Below are 16,770 nucleotides of genomic sequence, written 5' to 3'. Positions count from 1 at the left end.
TCTTAATATCTTCTGCTTCTGTTAGGTCCATACTGTTTCTATCCTTTATTGTGCCTATCTTTGCATGAAATGTTCACTTAGTATCTCAAATTTTCTTGAAGAAATCTCTAGTCTTTCCCATTCTATTTTTTCCCTCTGTTTCTTTGCACTGATCACTTAGGAAGGCTTTCTTATCTCTCCTTGCTATTCTTTGTAACTCTGCATTTAGAAGGGTATATCTTTCCTTTTCTCCTTTGCCTTTAGCTTCTCTTCTTTGCTCAGCTATTTGTAAGCCCTCCTCAGACAGACATTTTGCCCTTTTGCATTTCTTTTTCTTGGGGGTGGTTTTGATCACTGCCTCCTGTACCATGTCATAAACCTCTGTCCATAGTTCTTCTGGCACTCTGTCTATAAGAACTAATCCCTTGAATCTATATGTCACTTCCACTGTATAATTGTAAGGGATTTGATTTCAGTTATACATGAATGGTCTAGTATTTTCCCTACTTTCTTCAATTTAAGTTTGAATTTGGCAATAAGATTTCATGATCTGAGCCACAGTTAGCTCCTGGTCTTGTTTTTGCTGACTGTATAGAGAGTCCCCATCTTTGGCTGCAAGGAATATAATCAATCTGATTTCAGTATTGACTATCTGGTGATGGGATGTGTAAAGTCATCTCTTGTGTTGTTGAAAGAGGATGTTTGTTATGACCAATGCGTTCTCTTGGCAAAGCCGTTAGTCTTTGCCCTGCTTCATTCTATACTCCAAGGCCAAACTTGCCTGTTAATCCAGGTATCTCTTGAATTCCTACTTTTGCATTCCAATCCCCTATGATGAAAAGGACACCTTTTTTTCGGTGTTAGTTCTAGAAGGTCTTTTTTGTGTTCATAAAACCATTCAACCTCAGGTTCTCATCATTAGTGGTTGGAGCATAGACTTGGATTACTGTGATATCGAAATGTTTGCCTTAGAAAGGAACAGAGATCATTCTGTTGCCCCCAGGGTCAGGGGCACTGAATACAACAGTACTGGAATAAGCCCTTTTGAAGGAGGCCACCATTACCACCATTACTCCTACCATAGTTGGGCCTCAGGCCAAACAACAGGGTGGGAACATAGCCCCAAACAAGACCCAGATTCCCCCACAGCCAGTCCCTCCTATCAGGAAGCTTCTACAAGCCTCTTAATCCTTATCCATCAGAGGGCAAACAGAATGAAAACCACAGTCACAGAAAACTAACCAAACTGATCAAATGATTCACAGACTTGTCTAATACAATGAAACTATGAGCCATGCCATGTAGGGCTACCCAAGATGGATGGGTCATCATGGAGAGTTCTGACAAAACATGGCCCACTGGAGAAGGGAATGGCAAACCACTTTAACATTCTTGCCTTGAGAACCCCATGAACAGTATGAAAAGGCAAAAAAATGCAACACTGAAAGATGAACTCCCCAGGTCTGTAGGTGCCCAATATGCTACTGGAGAAGAGGGGAGAAATAACTCCAGAAAGAATGAAGAGATAGAGCAAAAGCAAAAACAACACCAAGTTGTGGATGTGACTAGTAATGGAAGTAAAATCCAATGCTGTAAAGAACATTATTGCATAGGAACCTGGAATGTCAGGTCCATGAATCAAGGTATAAATTTGAAGTGATCAAACAGGAGATGGCAATAGTGGACATAGACATTTTAGGAATCAGTGATCTAAAATGGACTGGAATAGGCAAATTTAATTTGGATGACCATTATATCTACTACTGCGGGCAAGAATCCCTTAGAAGAAATGAAGTAGCCCTCATAGTCAACAAAGGAGTCTGAAATGCAGTATTTGGGTGCAATCTCAAAAATGGCAGAATGATCTCTGTTCATTTCCAAAAAACCATTCAATATCAACAGTAATCCAAGTCTAGTGGTTACTGGGAGACTACAACTTGAAATCTTAACTCCTCAAAATCTGAAATAAATTGGTCCCTTTTTCTCATCCCCAAAATTGTGCATGTGTTAGAACACTTGGTCCATATTTACCCTTTCCTTACTTTAATATTGCTGCTTTCATGATTTTTAATCCCTCACAGATATAAATACACAAATGCATATGGTTTTAACCTCAAGAGATCGCTATTTTTAGTATAAGTTTATAAAACTAGTATTATTTAGATATATCCACATATTTGTCTTCTACTTCATATTCATTGCTTCCATGTCCTTTGGTTGGCTCAGAGGTCACTCTTTCTCTTCATTCATTGAAAGTGCAGAGTCTTTACCCCTGGACCACCAGGGAAGTCCCATGACTGTACCTTTGCAGTAATTTACAAAGTTAGCCAATGTGAGCATTCCAAATATGTAATTCTCTTTCTGTGTTATTTGGACTATTCCAATCCTTTGTATGTCAGTAAAAGTTGTAGAATTATCTTGTTGCTTTCTAGTCATTGAACGTGCTCTGTATCAATAGGTCAACTGTGGGATAATTTGCTTCTTAACACTATTGACTCTGAAAATTCAAACACATGCTCCATTTATTTACTTAGTTGTGAATTTCTCTCAGCATTTCTTACTGTGTATCATTTTGTATTCCACTCACATTTTATTAATTTCACCTGTAAGTGGTTCATGTTTTGCATAAGTTATAAATTATGATTTCATTTAAACTTCTAATTGTTTTTCCATTAAATAACTATAATTGATTTCTTTGATTGTGTTAGGATATATTTTAATATTTTACATATAATTTGTATATTTGTTCTGTGTAATTTCACTTGGAAGCTATTTTAGATATTATTTGACTTATTTATTTTTAATTGAAGGATAATTGCTTAACAGAATTTTGTGGTTTTCTGTCAAACATCAATGAGAATCAGCCATAGGTACACCCATGTTCCCTCCCACACGAACCTCCTTTCCATCTCCCTTCCCATCCCACTCTTCTAGATGTCAAAGAGCTCCTGTTTGAGTTCCCTAAGTCATCTAGCAAATTCCCATTGGCTATCTATTTTATATATGGTATGTCTGTATCCATGTTACTCTCTCCATACATCTCACTGTCTCCCTCCTCCCCTCCCTGCGTATCCATAGGCCTGTTAACTATGTCTGTTTCTCCATTGCTGCTCTGAAAATAAATTCATCAGATAACTATAATTGATTTTTGTTTGCTGACCTCATATTCTGATTCATGTTGATGTATGGCAAAACCAATACAATATTATAAATTAACCTCCAATTAAAATAAATAAATTTATATTTTAAAAAGTTGCTTATCTTAGTGGTAGTAATTCTAGGAAGTTTTTAAACAGCTAGTTAAAGATTTTCCGTGCACTGATTATTTCCTCTATGAATAAAAACAGTTTTACTCCTCCCTTTTCACTTTGTATACTTTCAAGTATATCTTTAAAATCTTCCCTTAATGCCCTACATAGGACTGCCAGTCCAGGGCTGATCAGGAGTGACAAGAGATCTTAGGGGGAAAGTCCTCAGCTTTTTAACTGTGAAGTGTGTTCTTGGTGACATTTGTCAGGTTAGGGGCTCTCTCCTGTTTCCAGTTTCCAGATAATTCTTAATCTGGGTAGATTATTGGAAAAGTGAAAGTGTTAGTCACTCAGTAATGTCCAAGTCTTTGCTGTCACATGGACTGTAGCCCACCAGGCTCCTCTGTCCATGGAATTCTCTAGGCAAGAATACTGGACTGGGTTGCCAGGCGATTCTCCAGGGTATCTTCCCCACCCAGGGATTGAACCCAGCTCTCTGGCATTGCAGGTCAATTCTTTACCATCTGAGCCCGAGTAGAATGTTACATTCCGTTAAGTGCTTTTTCTGAATTATATTAGCATTCTCCTGCAGCTACAACAAATTACCACATGCTTGGCTTAGCACAACACAATTTTGTTATCTTACCATTCTGGAGGTCAGAAGTGTGAAATGGGTTTTAACAGGGCCAAAGTCAACGTGTCCACAGTCTTATGTTCCTCTGAGGCTACTAGGGAAGAATCTGTCCCATGCCTTTCCTATGTTAGAGGCCACCTCTACTCCTTGGATCCTGCCCCTTTCTCCATGTTCAAAGGCAGCAGCCTAGCATCTTCCAGCTTGCCTCCTCTCTGACCTCTGCTTCTGACATCACATCTCCTACTCTTCAGTCTCATTTTCCTGCCACCCCTTATAAATAGGACCTTTGTGATTACATTGGTCCACCCAGATCATCCAGGATAATCTCCACATCTCAAGATCCTCAACTTAATGACATCTGCAGAGTATTTTCTGCCATGTAAAGTAACATATTCACAGGCTACAGAGATTACTGCACTTGGGTGCCATTGTTCTGCCTAGGATGTGCATCATTTGAGATGATGGCATGGCTCTCTTTTGGAGAGATTAATATGATTGATTTCATATATTGATTTCCAAATATTCAAGAGGACTTTCACTCTGAGAATTACCCCATTTGGTCAGAACAATTCCTTTTATGTCTGTTGTTTTTTATTTACTAGCCTTTTGTTACAAATGTTTGTGTCTATCTTCTTGAGGAATATTGGTTTGCAGTTATATTTTCTTGTAATGTCTTGGTCTGGCTTTGGTATAGGGATACTTTGGTATAAGGATCATAGCTTCAGAGAGAGAATTGCCAAGTGTCACATTCTCTTCATTTTTCTGACAGGATTGTATAAACTGGTGCTATTTCTTCCTGAAATGGTCCATAGACCAGACCAGCGAGGCCAACTGTGGCTGGAGTTTGCTTTGTGGGAAGATTTTAGCCAAAACTTCCATTTCTTTAAGAGATATAAGGATACTCAGGTATTCTCTGTCTTCTTGAGTGTGCTTTGAAAAACGGTGTCTTTCTAACAATTGGTTGTGTTTTTTTTCCTATGTTGTCTTTCTATTAAAGTTTTTCTAATTAGTCCCTTACTGTCATTTTAGCGTTTTTGCACTCTGAAGTCATGTCCATTCTGTGGCTCCTTACACTGGCCACTTGTGTCTTAGTGACTCTCTTTTCTTGATTAGTCTACATCCAGTTTACACATTGTATAAATGTTTTGAATGGATCAGCTGTTGGCTCCATTGTATTTTCTCTATGACTTCTTTGTTTTCCATTTCATTGCTATCTTTATTGTTTCCTTGTACTTCCTCTCAGATTAATTTTGACTTCTTTGGGAGGCATCTCAGTTTTGTAGTTCCTTGATGTTAGCCCTTTCCTCTTTCTAAATACAATCACGCAAAGAGCAAATTTCTCTCTAACCAAGGCTTTAACTTAATCACACCAAAGTTGATACGTTGTGTTTACATTTCCCTTTAGTTGATAATACTTTCAGATTTCCCTAGTGTCTCTTTGATCGTGTGTTATTTTGAAATCTTTGTTAAATTACAAAGTCTGGGGATTCTCTAGAAAACTTCTTGCTATGAATTTCTCGATTGATTCCACTGTGCCCAGAGGACATCCTCTACTTGACTTTAATCCTTCTTAATTGATGGAGTATTGTTTTCTAATCCGATGAGAGGCTCTTTCTTGGTGCACGTCCCACGTGCCTTTGAAGAGGATGTGTTTTCTGCTGCTATTGAGAGGAATGTACTATAATTAGGTCTAAGTAGTTGAGAATGTTGTTAAAGTTCTCTTTATAACTACTGGCCTTCTGCCTACTTACTATATCAAAATCTCAGAAACAATGTTTGAATGTTCCAAATGTTAAATGCATTTGTCTATCTAGATCTCTTTCAAGTTCAGTCTGTTTTCCCTTTATGTAATTTAAAGTTCAATTGTCCAGTGCATTGAGGACTGTTGTGTTTTCCTGAGTAATTAGCCCTTTCCCCCTCGTTATTAAATATGCTTATTTATCACTGATTAATACTCCTGATCCTACAATCGACCTTATCCTTTATCATACCTTCTCATTTTGTCTTACAATTTACCGTCACATATGGCCTATTTTTTCCAACCCTTTTCCATTTAACCTGCCTCTGTCTCTAAACTAAAATGAGTTTCTATTTAACAACAAATTGTGGAATCGTGCACCTATTCTGTCTAGAAATCTCAACCTTTTACTTGGAAAGTTCAGGATATTTACATATAGTTTAAGTAGAAATAGTATTGGCTTTAAATCTGTCATCTTATTTCAAGTCAATTTCTTTCCCTCTTTTCTTTCTTTCCTTCATTCCTCCTTTTCTTTCTCTCTCTTTCTTCTACCCTTCTTTCTTTCCATATTTCCTTAAGTTTTTCCTTTCACCCAATTCCCTTGCCATCTTCTGTACTGCTGATGTAGTTCTCAGTATTCCATTTTAATGTACATATTTATTACTTATTCCTTTTGTTTTATATGTAAGTGGTTCCTGTAGAGAATATACTACATAATTTTAGTATAAATTTAGACTTTTCACTTTCAAAGAATAAGATTCTTTACCCACACCAACACCTTTATTTTTATGATCCTGTCCATTTGCTTTTGTTTCCATACAATTCTTAAAACATATATTATACCCCAGATAATGCATTGTTATTGCTCTTGGAAACATTCAGTTACCTTAATCTTTGAGAAACCATTCCCCTCCCAGTCCCCCACACATTTAGCATTGGTATAGACGTTTGCTCCTTTGTGTTGATCTGTGCTCCTATTTGACGTGCTTTTCATTTATCCTAAATAAATGCATTCGGTATTTTCTATGGTGCAGGGCACTGCTGGAGAATTAGGAAAGCTTTTTGTCTGTTTGTTCGTTGAAGGACTGTTTTATCATTATTTCTTTAACTTTATTTTTAAATTAATGTTTGGTGGCATCATCATCTTCTGGACATCCAATTTTAGGAATTTCAGCACTTCTGAAGCTTCTTGTAACCACCATCACAATCGGTATACAGAACATTTCTGCAACCCCCAAGACGTCCCCAGTGCTATCCTTTTGCAGCCATGCTCTACTCCCACCCTTAACCAAGGCACCACCAATTTGCCGTCTGTGACAATACACATTTGTCTTTTCAAGACCATCCTACGTATCAAGCCATTTAAAAGTAACTTGAGGCTGGCTTCTATCACTCAGCGTAATATTACTGAGTTTCATCCACATTGTTGACTGTATCAATAGTTCTTTCCTTTCTAGGGCTGAATAGTATTCAACAATATGAAAATGAAGACTTCCCTGGTGGCTCAGACGGTAAAGCGTCTGTCTACAATGCGGCAGACCTGGGTTCGATCCCTGGGTCGGGAAGATCCCCTGCAGAAGGAAATGGCAAGCCACTCCAGTACTATTGCCTGGAAAATCCCATGGACAGAGGAGCCTGGTAGGCTACAGTCCATGGGGTCGCAAAGAGTTGGACACGACTGAGCGACTTCACTTTCCTTTCCAAAATGAAAATGATGCACTTTGCTGAAGGACTGTTAGGGTTGTTGCTCTGTTTTGTTGATTATGAACACAGCTATTGCTATAACATTCCTGAACAGGTTTTGTGTGAACTCACGTTAAACTTCCCTAGGGCAAATACTTTAGGGTGAAGTTGTTGGTCACGTGGCTAAGCATAAGTTTTACTTCATGAGAAGCAATACATCTCTGTCCACAGTGCCTGTGCCACCCTGCATTCCCACCAGTAACCTGTGGCCAGTCCACTCGCTGCCCATCCTTAGCATCATTTGGTATTGTCTGATGTTTTCTTGTTTGTTTCTTTGTTCATTTTGCTTAGTTTTGTTGTGTTTTGGCAATTTTAAGATACGAAGACTGGTATTTCACCTTAGTTTTAATTTGCACTTGCCTGAGAGCCCGGGAAGTTGAACGTACGTTCGTTCACGTGCTCAGTTGCCCCTGTGTATTCTTTTCATTGAAGTATCTCTTCAGATATTTTTTCCACTATTTCCTTTCTGTTGACTTTTGACAGTTCTTTATATGTTCTGGATACAAGACCTTTGTTGGCTATGTAATTTTAAAATACATTCTCCCAGCCTGCGATTTGTCTTCTCAAACTCCTGACATTATCTTTCACAGAGGAAGGCGGGGTTTTTTTGTTGTTGTTTTTTTTTTGGAGTCATAGCTAAAACATTGTTGCCAAACTTGAGGCTGAAGATTGTGTGTTATTTTCTTTTAAATGTCTTACAGTTTCATGCTCCTGGTTTATATCTAAGATTCATTTTTAGTGGGTTTTAGGATAAGGTATGAGGCTCTCTTTCAGATGGACATCCCATTCTTCACACACATATTCTGATAAGACAATACTTTCTTCATTCAGTCGCTTTTGCAACTTTGTCCAGAACGAATTGGCTATATTTGAAGAAGCTAGTTCTGGAGTCTTCCCTCTGATTTATTTATCTGTGTGTCTGTTGATTCACCATTGTCACACTGGCTTTTGTTTACTGCAGTTTTATAAGGATTATTATTATTATTTTGCTTGGAGCCCCCTTTATAAGATATTTTTATTAATTGTTATTGGAGGATGGTTGTTTTACAATTTTTGTCTTAGGGTTTGCTGTATAGCAAAGGGAATCTGCCATATGTATATACATATCCCCTCTTTTTTTGGATTTCCTTCACATTTATGCCAGCAGAGAATTAAGTAGAGTTCCCTGTGTGATATAGTAGGTTCTCATTAGTTATCTATCTTATGCAGTGTAGAGTATATGTGTTAATCCCAATCTTCCAATCATCCCTTTGGATATCTATATGTTTGTTCTCTGCTCTGTATCTCTATTTCTGCTTTGCAAATAAGTTCATCTGGTCATGTCTCTAGATTCCACATATAAGTGATATTATAAGATAATCTGTTTTTCTCTTTCTGACTTTCTTCACCCAGTATGACAGTCTCTAGGTCCATCCACGTCTCTGAAAGTGGCCCAGTTATGTTCATTTTTATGGCTGAGTAATACTTCACTGTATATATGGATCACCTCTTGTCTACCCATTCCTCTGTCGATAGACATTTAGGTTGCTATTGTAAGTATTGTGGCGATGAACACTGGGGTGCATGTATCTTTTTGAATCGTGGTGTTCTCGGGGGGTATATGCCCAGGAATGGGAGTGCTGGGTCTCATAGTAGTTCTACTTGTAGTTTTTAAGGAACATCCCTATTGTTCTCCATGTGGCTGCACCAATTTGCATTCCCATCAACAGGGTAGGAGAGTGTCCTTTTCTCCCCAGTACTACAACGTTTATCATTGGTAGGTTTTTAGATGTTGGCCATTCTGACCAGTGTGAAGCGATACCTGATTGTTGTTTTGAAGGGCTTTCCTGGTGGCACAGTGGTCAAGAATCCGTCTGCCAATGCATGAGACACGGGTTTGATCCCTGGGTTGGGAAGCTCCCCTGGAGAAGGAAAAGGCAATGTACTATGGCATGCTTGCCTGGGAAATCCTGTGGACAGAGGAGCCTGGTGGGCTACAGTCCATGGGGTTGCAGTGTTAGACATGACCGAGTGATTGAGCAACAACAGATATTTTGATAATGGTCATTCTGGTGTGAGGTTATACACCCATTGTTGTTTTGCTTTGCATTTCTCTACTAACTAGTGAAGTTCAGCATCTCTTCCTGTGTTTGTTGGCCATCTGTATGTCTTCTTTGGAGAAATGTTTACTTAGGTATTTGGCCCATTTTTTGATTGGATTGTTTGTTTCTCTTTTTATATATTGAGCTACATGAGCTGTTTGTATATTTTAAAGATGAATCCCTCATCGGTTGCTACGTTTACACATATTTTCTCCCGTTCTGTGGGTTGTCTCTTTGTCTTGTTTATGGTTGCCTTTGCCTTTTGATTTAATTAGGTCCCATTTGTTCATTTTTGTTTTCATTACTCTAGGTGGTGGGTCATAAAAGATCTTCCTGTGATATGTCAGAGAGTGTTCTGTCTATGTTTGCTTCTAAGAGTCTTTTTATAATTTACTTGAAAAAATATTTCTTTTTTTTTTTCCCACTGCTCAGGGCCTTAGTTGTGGCATGTGGGAACTTAGCTGTGGAATGTGAGATCTAGTTCCCTTACCAGGGACCAAACCCTGGTCCACTCCAATGGGAGCATGGAGTCTTAGCCCCTGGACCACTAGGGAAGTCCCTGCTCTAAGAGTTTATAGTGTCTGAGCTTACATTTAAGTCTTTAATCCATTTTGAGTTTATTTTTGTGTATGGTTTTAGGGAGTGTTCTAATTTCATTCTTTTTTTAATTAATTAATTTTTTATTGAAGGATAATTACTTTACAGAATTTTGCTGTTTTCACATGTAGCTGTGCAGTTATCCGAGCACCGCTTATTTTTTTTTCTTTTTTTTTTAAATTTTATTTTATTTTTAAACTTTACATAATTGTATTCGTTTTGCCAAACATCAAAATGAATCCGCCACAGGAATACATGTGTTCCCCATCCTGAACCCTCCTCCCCCCTCCCTCCCCATACCATCCCTCTGGGTCGTCCCAGTGCACCAGCCCCAAGCATCCAGTATTGTGCATCGAACCTGGACTGGCAACTCGTTTCATACATGATAAGCACCGCTTATTAAAGAGGCTGTCTTTTCTCCATTGTGTATTTTCACCTCTCTGTCAAAGATTAGGTGACCATAGGTGCGTGGGTTTATCTCTGGGCTTTCTATCCTGTTCCACTGATCTTTATTTCTGTTTAAGTGACAGTACCATACTTTCTTGATAACTGTCGCTTTGTAGTGTAGTCTGAAGTCAGGAAGGTTGATTCCTCTAGCTCTATTTTTTCTTTCTAAAGATTCTGTTGGCTATTTGGGGGTCTTTCATGTTTTTGTGGAAAACGTAAAATTTTTTCTTCTAATCAGTGAAAAATGTCATTGGTAATTTGATAGGGATTTCATTGAATCAGTAACTTGCTTTGGGTTATATAGTCATTTTCACAATATTGATTCTTCCAGTCCAAGAACATTGTGTGTGTGTGTGTGTGTGTGTATGAAAAAAACTGAAGTCGCTCAGTCACTCAGTCGTGTCTGACTCTTTGCGACCCCATGGACTGTATCCTACCAGGCTTCTCTGTCCATGGCATTTTCCAGGCAAGAATACTGGGGTGGGTTGCCATTTCCTTCTCCAGGAGATCTTCCCGACCCAGGGATTGAACTCGGGTCTCCCGCATTGTAGGCAGACGTTTTCCCGTCTGACTATATCACTCCATCTGATTGTGTCTTCTTTGACTTCTTTCATCAGTGTCTTATAGTTCTAATGAGCACAGGTCTTTTGACTTTTAAGGCAGGTTTATTCCTAGGTATCTTATTCTTTCCGTTGCAGTGGTAAATGAGATTGTATTCCTGATTTGTATTTCTCATCTTTCATTGTTAATGTGTAGGAATGCAAGCAATTTCTGTGTGGGTTAATACGTTTTAAATGAGATAATATGACTCCTCCCATTTTATTCTTCCTTTCACAATGTTTGGGTTAATTTAGTTTCTTTTGCTTTTTTCATAAGCTTTAGAATCAACTTGTCTACACCTGCTAAACTTGCTTCCAGGGTTTTTATTAGACTTGCATTAAATCTATAGATAAATTGAGGGGAGAACATTCATCTTTTCTGTGGTAAACATGCCAATCCCTGATTGTGGCATATTCTTCTATTTACTTAGGCTATTTTCAATTTCTTTGTTCACTGTTTTGCGGTTTACGGCATGCAAATACCGTGTGTCATTTGTTAGATTCACGACACAGAATCGCCGGTATTTGTGAGTGGTACGTGGTAGCACTCTCTTCGGTTTCATTTTCCAACACTTCTTTGCTAGGATATAGAAATGTGGTTGATTTTGTTCTAATCTTGTATCCTGCACTCTAGGTAAATTCACTTACTAGTTCTGGGAGATTGTGTGATATCTGTGTCATTTCAACAGAGATAATCAGCTTGTGAATTGGAACAATTTTAATTTAGTCTGCTGATTTGTGCCACAGCATGGATGAATTTCCAAAGCGTTGAGGCAGAGGGGAAAGCAGGCAGACCGAGAAGATTATATGTTGCACATTGATGTGTATTACAGGCTCTAGTGAAGAGCATTCTAACCTATAAGCGAAAGAGAAAGGAGATCAGTGGTTGCCTAAGGCTGCACGTGGATGGTAGGGATTCACTGGGAGGGAGCAGAAGGGAACTTTATTAGGTGATGGAAATGTTCTCTTTCTTGACTGAGGTGCTAGTTACATGGTAGATTTATCAAAGGCCTTGGACCTGTACACTTAAATGGACACATTTTTTTTGCTGGACAATGAAACCCCAGTACAACTGATGAAGAGAATCTTTGAGTATTTGGAGGAATTCGGGTTGCAAATAAGCAACATCCAAACCGTGGACCTCTGATAATGAAAATCTTCAGGGCTTTATCAGTCACGCAATGTTCTCTTTGTGGGCAGCAAGCAGGGGACTCTCGCCAGGCTCTGCAGTCTTCCGAAACCCGCCCACACACAGAAGAGCACAGTGTACTTTGGGCAAGAATGTGAAACTACAGCTGAGGTTGGACACCATTTCCTGGGAACAGCCTTCAGCCCTTGCTGCCCTCGTCCCTCCTGCAGTCCGAACCTTGGGCCTAGGGCCCATTCCCTCCCCCGTGTTGGGGAAGGAAAGAGGAGGAGATTTGCCAGGGTGGCCTGATTCTAGGACTCCACCTCTGCCTCCCCACTCTGGGCGCCAGGACACCACAGTGTCCTAGAGAGCTTCAGAGAGAAGCTAATTTGTAGGTGTTGCCTTCCTGAAAGGTACACGGTTGTCAGGATCTCAGCTCGCTCAGATTCCTGGCTAAAAGCGGTGCACTGCTCATAGTGAAGCTTCATCTTCCAATGTCTTCCTTCCTTGCTTTCAGAAGGCTCACTTTCACCTAGAGCTGATGTCTCATGCCTCCTCCATCCAGGTGGCCTCAAGTAGCCTCAAGCTTTCAGCTCGGTTCAGCTCAGTCGCTCACTCGTGTCCGACTCTTTGAGACCCCATGGACTGCAGCACACCAGGGCTCCCTGTCCATCACCAACTTCCGGAGTTTACTCAAACTCATGATAATTGAGTGGACATGATGGTGATGGTGTCCATCCAACCATCTCATCCTCTGTCATCCCCTTCTCCCACTTTCAATCTTTCCCAGCATCGGGGTCTTTTCAAATGAGTCAGCTCTTCGCATCAGGTGGCCCAAGGATTGGAGTTTCAGCTTCAGCATTAGTCCTTTCAATGAATATTCAGGACTGATTTCCTTTAGGATGGACTGGTTGGATCTCCTTGCAGTCCAAGGGACTCTCAAGAGTCTTCTCCAACACCATAGTTGAAAAACGTCAGTTCTCTTGAGCTCAGCTTTCTTTATAGTCCACCTCTCACATCCATACATGACTACTGGAAAAACCATAGCCTTGACTACACGGACCTTTGTTGGCAAAGTAATATCTCTGCTTTATAATATGCTGAATATGTTGGTCATAACTTCTCTTCCAAGGAGTAAGCGTCTTTTAATTTCATGGCTGCAGTCGCCATCGGCAGTGATTTTGGAGCCCCCTCAAAATAAAGTCTGTCACTGTTTCCACTCTTTCCCATCTATTTGCCATGAAGTGATGGGACCGCATGCCATGATCTCAGTTTTCGGAATGTTGAGCTTTAAGCCAACTTTTTCACTCTCCTCTTTCACTTTCAACAAGAGGCTCTTTAGTTCTTCTTCGCCTTCTGCCATAAGGGTGGTGTCATCGGCATATCTGAAGTTATTGATATTTCTCCTGGCAACCTTGATTCCAGCTTGTGCTTCATCCAGCCCAGCGTTTCTCATGATGCACTCTGCATATAAGTTAAATAAGCAGGGTGACGATATACAAGCCTTGACGTACTCCTTTCCCTATTTGGTACCAGTCTGTTGTTCCATGGCCAGTTCTAACTATTGCTTCCTGACCTGTATACAGATTTCTCAAGAGGCAGGTCAGGTGGTCTGGTATGCCCACCTCTTTAAGAATTTTCCACAGTTTGTGGTGATCCACACAGTCAAAGCCTTTGGCATAGTCAATAAAGCAGAAATAGATGTTTTTCTGGAACTCTCTTGCTTTTTCAATGAACCAACGGATGGATCCCTCCTGTTTTCCAGGGGCCTCGTACAAGTGAAGACTTCTCTGGACAGTGTACGGGAGTTCATTTGCTCCACACTCTCCTCAGCTCTTAGCATCCACTGACTTTTGCATTTTCGACTTTCATGTGTTCATTGGGAATGTACACCCCTTTTCACTTCTCGAAATTTTTAACCCCTGGAAAGTCGACTGTCTCAAAATAAATCGAATGTGTTTGCTTAACCCCACACTAGGGCAACTGGCCTGGAAAGGGGCTGTTGTGTCCCCCTCAGGTGTGAGAGTCCATTTCTGACCAGGATGTTGAAGTGTTGGCCTCTCCAGGCCACAGGAGTGAGGATGTGCCAGGAGGTTGGTGGGCAGTGGCAGGCCTCAAAAGCCTAGGGTGACCCTCAGGGGCAGGGAGGCCATGAGGGGTGGGGTTCTGGCTCAATGAAGGGATTTGGAATGCAAGACTCTTGAGAGTCCCTTGGACTGCAAGGAGATCCAACCAGTCCATTCTGAAGGAGATCAGCCCTGGGATTTCTTTGGAAGGAATGATGCTAAAGCTGAAACTCCAGTACTTTGGCCACCTCATGCGAAGAGTTGACTCATTGGAAAAGACTCTGATGCTGGGAGGGATTGGGGGCAGGAGGAGAAGGGGACGACAGAGGATGAGGTGGCTGGATGGCATCGCTGACTCGATGGACGTGAGTCTGAGTGAACTCCGGGAGTTGGTGATGGACAGGGAGGCCTGGCGTGCTGCAATTCATGGGGTCGGAAAGAGTCGGACGCGACTGAGCGACTTGTCTGATCTGATCTGATCTGTTTCCTGGGCGATCAGGAGGGGGGTGTTTGCAGAGAGGAGTGAGAGGTGGGGGTGTCCCCGCATGGCACTGTGACTCCCTCAAAGGCAGTGGCAACAGACTGCAGTGATCAGAGCACACAGTTGGGCTCAAAGCATCCTGGGTTCCAGTCCCAGCACTGCCACTTCCTGGCTGTGGGACTCAGGGCAAGTGTCTTCCCTCTCAGAGCCTCAGGGTCCTCATCCATGGAATGTGCCTGATCATCTGCTCCCTTGAGGCTATCTGGTGATTGACATCAAGGCCATGCCAGCCATGGCATGCGAATCGTCGGGAACTGGACACAAGTGAATCAATCGGTGAATGCTTGTCCATCAACAAGTGTCTGAGGAGTCAGAGGGCACAGGCTTGGGCTGGGGAGAAATCTGCGGGAGCTGCCGAGGTGCATGTACACCTCCGCCAAGGCCCTGGCGCATAGTAGGTCCTCAGAAAACACTGGCTGAGACCTGTTGTGGCCTTTGTGGTGGGGGACCCCGTGGAAGGGCTGACGCTGGGGGTGGCAGGGAGGCCTGCCTCGGTCTCATGTCTGCCCTGCGGTTGAAGGTCGGCCACCTCCGCGGTGCCAATCGTCAGTTTCTGGGGCACTCAGGGTCTGTCCCCGATCCCTGGGACCCGCCTTCCTCCTTGCTCCTGAGGCTGCCTCTCTGCTCACTTCCTCACTCCCCACCCGGCTCTCAGCACTGCCCCCTGCAGGGTGTGGAGGGGCAGGAGCCAGGTGAAGATATCCATAGGGAAGGGGTTGGAAGGAGAGAGAGGCGCAAGCCTGGAGGCCCGGAGAGGTGGTGACTTCCCCAGCGTCCTGCCTCTGAGAGCTGCTCTCGCCTCCTTTCCAGATGAGCTGCCTCATCTCAGGTGCCTGTGGCGCACAGTGCTCCCACTCACACCTGCGGCTTGTGGTGAGTGCCCCGACCTCGTCCATGAGAAGGCAGGTACCTACTGAGTGCACAGTAGGGTCCTGGGAGGTCCCAGGTTGAGGGAGCCAGAAATAGTCCAGTGTCATTCATCACGCCAGAGCGGGGTTCCCCAAATCCCGACCATCAACCGGATACCTGCACCTGGGAAGGGACTGAATCTCTGTCAGAATCACAGAGTGTCCACGGGGCGAGGCATCAACCCAGCAGCCAGGGAGGCAGACACCAAAGCACCAACAAATAAGGCAGAAACCCACATGAAGCCTGTCTTTAAGGGAGGGGTACACACAGAGCCTGCCTCCTGCGGGTACGGCCCAGGCCGTCACTCAGAAGGGTTGCGCTAGTGGTGGACCCCTGCTGCCTCCTTGGAATTCTTCCTCATTTTTGAGCCAAGTGATGGGTGTTTTTGCTTTCCACTGGGTCTGGAACATGATGCAGCTGGGTCTGGGTCAGGATGCAGGTCTGGTTGAGGGAGTGGAACCTGTTCTTGGGGCAAAGAAGCAAGCAATGGGTGGCTGGGCAGGTGGGCTGCGGTCTTTGCACTACTCTCTCCTTCCTCTTAACCCGGAGCCTTGTCCTCCAAGCTGTGGACATCACTGAGATACCCAGAAAAGCCCCAGATGGCCCCTTCCTGCTACAGAGTCCTTCCCAGAGTTCCAAAGTGTCTCTGCCCTCACTGTCGTCTGCCTGGGGAATGAAAGTTTAGCCTCAGCCCCCTCAGGGATCACACAGCCCTTGAAGACTCAGGGACCTAGGCTGGCCTTGGCCTCACTGGGAGAGCCCTGCTTCCATGGAGAAGTACCCTGGAGCCTCCCAAAGAGTCTCGGGTCATGGTCATGGGCAATGGGCTGTCCAGGTCTGCCTGCAGCTTTCTCCCATGAAATAGGCTGTCTTGCCTATGATGGTTTCTGCTCTACCTGCTGGAGGGGTGAGGATGTCACCGTGAGGCCTACCTCGCCGTCCTTAGGACTCGGGAAGAGGGATGAGGTCCTAAAATTGTGTGGCTGATGAGGGAAGGAATCCTGGACAGCGACTCCAGAGATGGGGAGGGGCAGGTAGGTCCTGGGGGATGTCTGTGGA

General features: G+C 42.6%; 1 long non-coding RNA gene across 1 annotated transcript in view; it reads left to right on the top strand.

The window, feature by feature from the left end:
* LOC129639553 (uncharacterized) overlaps positions 1-14,162 on the top strand; it is a 53,315-nt gene extending 39,153 nt beyond the window's left edge. The window contains exon 2 of the long non-coding RNA XR_008708468.1: positions 13,961-14,162. This is a non-coding gene — a long non-coding RNA (uncharacterized LOC129639553). The remainder of the gene's footprint in view (positions 1-13,960) is intronic.
* Positions 14,163-16,770: the final 2,608 nt, after the last annotated feature.

This window comes from Bubalus kerabau, chromosome X, assembly GCF_029407905.1.
Source record: "Bubalus kerabau isolate K-KA32 ecotype Philippines breed swamp buffalo chromosome X, PCC_UOA_SB_1v2, whole genome shotgun sequence".
NCBI lineage: Eukaryota > Metazoa > Chordata > Mammalia > Artiodactyla > Bovidae > Bubalus > Bubalus kerabau.
The sequence above is the reverse complement of the archived record's forward strand: the minus strand, read 5'-3'. Positions and strand labels throughout refer to the sequence as shown.